Raw genomic sequence first — 5945 nt, 5'->3', positions numbered from 1 at the left:
TCGCAGACATGCACATGCTTCCTTTATGTGTGTCTTTCCATTTAGACTGCGCTCCCACTTTTCCTTCATCTTTTATTTTTCCTTCAGTGCCGATGAGATTGACAGGCAGAGGGCCACGAAACACCGCCAGGCCTCCGCCCTCTGTTCCTCTCCTCAGAAACATAACAAAGGTGCTTTCAGACCGAAATGAAGCAAGTCCTAGCATCCTTCCCTGTTGTCACAACAGATTTAGCAGGCCCTTCTGATGTGGTTCCCAGCTTTCTCATCTCCCTTGCCTTGTCAGGGGGTTGCCATCATTTAGAAAGGTACACAGTATTTTGAAAGGATTAGATAGAGGATAAAACACAACTCAATCCTTTATAAAAGAACAGCAGACAGAGAGGGAGGGAGAGAAATGTCAGATGTTACAGAGCAATTGGACAAGAGTGACGCGCACGCAGAGGAGCAGCAAACTGATAGCGCTCCTGTTCCTGGGAGGCAAAAGTAGGGAAAGGTGGCATTTGACAAATATTTACTCCCACAGAGGAGGCGTTTGGAGTGAAAGGCCCATAAGTGGTTTCTGACAATGTTTAAAGTACACAAAATAAGCCACAATCAGGAAACCGAGGGACGATCTCATCGCATGGATCTCTTTTTCCAACACAGGAGGAGAACAAGCAAAATCCATCATCTGCACTGTGTTTGTAATGACAGAACCGAGAAGCCAAATCGTCCTGGCGTGAGCAAAGCAGAATGAGAAGCAGAATAAGCTAAGCAAGGAGCCTGGCATGGGCAAGACCCTGCTCCACCTTCTGAGTCCACTGAATCCTGGGACTGTAGAGACCCCAGTGTCTGAGGGTCCTGTGTGGCCAATCCTTCCTTTCAGAGGTGAGCAAGCAGAGGCCCTGAGAGGGGTGATGGCTTACCTTTCAGCACACAAAGAGTCAACATGGAAGATTAAATCTACATACGCCAGCTCTAGGTCCCACACACATCTTGTTAAACAGCCCTGTGACTCCAGACTTCCAGGCCCCCCGAAAATGTACAGATCTCCATCTCTTCTGCTCTTGCCTCTGCTCTTTCTCTCTGCCCACCAGCATGAAACAGAAAAATGTGCTTTCTTCTCAGAATAACTATATACAAAGTAAGTCATGCACACAATTTCCATGGACAGTGGAACATAAAACTTTCAAAACCTATTAGTGGATTCTGTAAACAGACACCAGAGACTCATACTACTAATTTCTCTTCAAATAAGATTTATTTGCATATATTTGTATGTGCTTGTAACATTTACTAAACACAGGGTGAGGAAGGAAAGACAAAAAAGCAGAACCCTCAGAATAAGTAAGGAACAATATCAAAGGCAAATGGGTTACTGTAGGTGCTACTAGGGTGGTGATATCTCCACCAACGAAAGAGCATTGAGCAAGTTCTTTGAGGAATCCAAGAAGTGTGACTTCATCTACACTTGATGCACATAGCATCCAAAGTGCATTGGCTGGTGTTCCAGCACACTCTTGGATAAATGGAAATATTACTTAATTTGCTTGTTCTATACTCACAGGCTAAGGGTGTGTGTGTGTGTGTGTGTGTGTGTGTGTGTGTCTTATTTCAAAGAGAAACTATTACAGCCAAACTGAACTGTTCCAATTGGAAAAGTTACATCTACACAGTGGCTTGTACTTGGAGACCTCAGTGTGAACTCATGTTTAGGTTTATATTTATAGGCATACAGATGGAGAGATGCAGAGATAATGGCATGTAATATTAATGTATTATTAATAATAATACATATGTGTGTGCACACTTGTGTGTATGTCCATGTCTGTTTCGTATGTTCATTGAGAAAGCGTGGAATCACTGACATCCCAGTAGCAACAAGCATAATTTACACTCAGATCTTGTTTTCTAAATACCATTCTCTGATGAAAAAGAATCAAGATACCTTGAAAAAAAAATAGCTGATTCTAGGGCTGAGTCAAAAATAAATAGAAATTGAGCCTAGAGCTCAATTTTGAGGGGAAAGTATCTGAAAGGCTCAAGAGCTAACCTAAGTTTTCCCAATGGACAAAATAAGCAACTATTTCTAACCCCAAGAATAGTATTAATACCCCAAAATCCATTCTGGTATACTAAGTGATTGAAATAATAAACAGGGGAGAAGAGAGAAAGAGTCCTCAAAGAGAAATCCCAATTCATAAATATTGAAGAAATGAAGGAAATAAAAACTCACCATTGGGACATCACAGTAATAATTATGGCAGACAAGACGCCCTGATGAATGCAAAAATTAGTGGAAGGAATTTAAACAGGAAAGGATATTTGTATCTTCTTAGGATATCTCCACAGATATATTTATTAGTCGCTGTGGTTTTAGCACATGCTCTCAAAATACCTATGTCTCCTTTTGATACTTCTTCCTCTGGGAGCAGAACTTACTTCTTCTAAGTGTGGGCTGAATTTAATAATTTGCTTTTGACTTTAAGTGAATGGAAAGGGGAAAAATAGTAACTTTTTAGTGGACAAATCTGGAAGTCTTCCCCCTAAACAAGTGGTGAGAGTTAATACTTTGGAAGGAGAAGGACACATCACCTCTGTAATATTCTTCCCCCAAATACACATAATTAAGCTAATTGAGAGAAAACTTTAGTGTATTAATTTACTAGGACTGCTGGAACTAATACCATAGACTGAACCACGTATACAACAGGCATTTATGTTCTCACATTCTGGAAGCCAGTAGTGTGAGATGCAGGTGTGAGCAGGGCTAGTCTCTTCTGAGACCCCTCTCCTTGGCTGTCGATGGCCATCTTCTCTCTGTGTCCTCACGTGGGTGTCCCTCTCTGTGTGTCTATGTCCTGAACTGCTCTTCTTTTAAAAAACACCAGTTCTATTGGATTAGGGCCCTCTGTAAAGACCACATTTCACCTAATTACCTCTTCATATGCTCTGTCTTCAAATACAGTTATATGGGGCAGCCCCGGTGGCGCAGCAGTTTAGCGCTGCCTGCAGCCCGGGGTGTGATCCTGGAGACCCTGGATTGAGTCCCACATCAGGCTCTCTGCATGGAGCCTGCTTCTCCCTCTGCCTGTGTCTCTGCTACTCTCTCTCTCTCTTTACATCTCTGTGAAGAAATAAATAAAATCTTAAAAAAAAATACAGTTATACCCTAAGTTGTAAAAGCTAGGTCTTCGACATCCAAATCTGGGGAGGAGGAACTCAGATAAACCCAAATAGAGAAACATTCTATGAAATAACCACCTGACACTCTTCAAAATTTAATGCCATGAAATAATAGGAAGGACTAAGGAACTTTTTCACAGATAGGAAGGGTCTGAAGAGATATGAAGAGCAAATGCAATGTGGACTCTCAGGTCAAATGCTGGAAACAAGATCAGTATTGGTGGAAAACCAAGGGAATCCATATAAACTCAACAGTTCAGCTAATAGTACAAAATAGATTTTAATTAATTAATATTTTATCATATAAGACAATAACACTGGGGGAAGTAGACTGAAAGGCACAAGGAGCTATCTGTACCATCTTTGTAACTTTTTTTTGAAAATCTAGAATTATTTCCACAAAAAGCTAAAAAATAGAAGTTACTTCAATCTTCAAAATTACCTAACTTTACTTGAGAAAAAGAATTACCCAGGAGAAAAGAAATTCCTGTCATGGATTTTCCTTTTAAAGCCTCTCTGTGGGTAGTCCGGGTAGCTCAGTGGTTTAGCGCCGCCTTCAGCCCAGGGCGTGATCCTGGAGCCCGGGATAGAGTCCCACGTAAGGTTCCCTGCATGGAGCCTGCTTCTCCCTCTGTCTCTCTCTCTCTCTTTCTCTGTGTCTCTCATGAAATAATAAATAAATAAATAAATAAATAAATAAATAAATAAATAAATAAATAAATCCTCTCTGTGTAAGAATGGTTTTCTTCTCTAATGACTTTGGAGTCTTCCTACTTTTTGCTTTCTCATTTTGAAAGTGAGTTGCATATCCTATTAATTCTCCTGGTCACTGGTTCCTTCAGGCATTCACCCTACTGCCATCAAGCGGTCACGAAACACCCACTATGCATTTTGCACAGGACATGATTAGAATGTGTTCTGGTCATTGAGGTACACATGGAGTGGGTGCACCATCTGGAATGCACATGAGTGGGTAAGGGAGACAATCTGAAAGCACATCATGACTACAATGCAGCTTCAGATCCAAGGAGATAAGAACGTGAGATGTCCAGCAAAAAAAACAAGAAAATGCCTCACTGTGCCTGCCCAGAGAAAATGGAGTTCTAGTTTTCATGAAGAGACACAAAAATGAGGTCATGCAAGACATGGGGCAATGCACGGAATGACTCAGTGGGGAGGTAGATTTGTGTACATATAGATATTTGCAAGATAATTATCAAGAACTGCAAATAATTTGGTATTATTTGGAAACAGATTTTGAGAGGAGATCTAGGGAGAGCATATGGGGTGGGTCTAAAGGCAGCCTGAGAGAGGACCGAGGTCCCGAAAATGTTTACCAGATTTGGAGGCAGAGACTCTGCTTTAAGCCTCAGACAGCTCTAATCTAGGGTGAGACCATGAGGCTGCACTTTGTAATGATCCATCTGGGAAGACAGCATGGAGGATGAAGGCACCAGGTTGGCCTGGAGAAAAAAGAGCAGATGATAAGTTGATTTGCAAGTGTCTGGATTAGATACTGGGAGAGCACTGGGCCCGAAGAGAACAACACTTTCAGAGGTATTTAGCCAATCCCTTCAACAATCATGCTCCTTCAGCAGCATATGCACTACAATTGGAATGATACAGAGAAGATTAGCATGGCCCCTTGAGAGGGTGACATGCAAATTCGTGAAGCATTCCATATTTTTTAAAAAATCAATTACCTACCAAATGTTTGCATGGGCAAAGGGAGAAATAAGATTGTAGGCATATTTTCAGATTTCTCTTTAAGGTGTGGTTAGATTTGACTGGTAGTGGTAGTGAAATCTAACACTGAATCTAACACTATTGGTAGTGGTACCCCTCGTAGTACTAATATTACGACTAGCAGTGAGAGTATTATTATTGCTGCTACTGCCATTGTTACTAGTTCCAGTAACACAAGTAGCACTGAGGTGCTTGCTGAGCGTCAGGCAAGCTGCCTTCCTCTCTGTGCCCTGCACTCAGAGGGCTCCTGCTCTTGGCTCAATGCCCTGCTTTCACCATCTTGAAATTCTTTATTTTTTCCCCCAGGTGAGCTGACCTTGGCTGTCGTTCTCGATTCATCTGTCTCTTCAGATTTCCAGCTGGCAATTTACTCTGCGACCTCCATTCTTTGGTGGATCTAAGATGTTCAGTGTGTTTTCTTGCAAGGACAGGAATGATGATTTCCAAGGTCTTTATTCATCGGAGCTGATGTCAGAGGAGGTTGGCTTCCAGGTTGTGCCATGTCAATCCTGAAGACCCTGTGGGGCCTCAGGGAAACATCCGGGGGTGATTATCTTAATCCAGGACAGAGATAGAGCTGGTTCAGGTGTGGCAGGCAGCATCAGACACGTGATTGTCTTCTTGGTTACTCCTCTGGGATGACCGCATCCACTCCAGAAGCTTCCACATGCCTTAGACTAAGTGCTTGGGAGAAGGAGATCTGTGCTGGGGGTCAGGGAGGTTGGGTTTAGACCTGGATGTAACTATAGGCAAGACAAGAGAAAGATTAGGGAGAGATGAGTGACCAAAGGTGTTAAATAATACAGAGAGATCAGGGGATTCAGGCTTAAGAAACTGTCCTTGGATTTGAGTAAACCTCTTAAATTCAAGAAACAGTTTTAGTTTACCACAATACCCAATATAATAAATATGTTAATTTTGACAAGTGTTTGAGGCATAACAGGATCAAAGTCTCCAAAGCTATAGGAGAGTGACTGGAATAAGCAGATGGTAACAAATCCAAGGAGGTAGTGAGATATGATGGAGACGCTGTC

General features: G+C 42.0%; 1 non-coding gene across 1 annotated transcript; it reads left to right on the top strand.

Annotated features, from left to right (window-relative positions):
* The first annotated feature begins 4748 nt into the window (after window positions 1-4748).
* LOC144302778 (U6 spliceosomal RNA) lies at window positions 4749-4853 on the top strand. The gene has a single exon (XR_013369834.1). It is a non-coding gene; the product is annotated as a U6 spliceosomal RNA (small nuclear RNA).
* Window positions 4854-5945: the final 1092 nt, after the last annotated feature.

The sequence above is a fragment of the Canis aureus genome, chromosome 31 (genome assembly GCF_053574225.1).
Source record: "Canis aureus isolate CA01 chromosome 31, VMU_Caureus_v.1.0, whole genome shotgun sequence".
In the NCBI taxonomy this organism is placed as follows: Eukaryota; Metazoa; Chordata; class Mammalia; order Carnivora; family Canidae; genus Canis; species Canis aureus.
The sequence above is the reverse complement of the archived record's forward strand: the minus strand, read 5'-3'. Positions and strand labels throughout refer to the sequence as shown.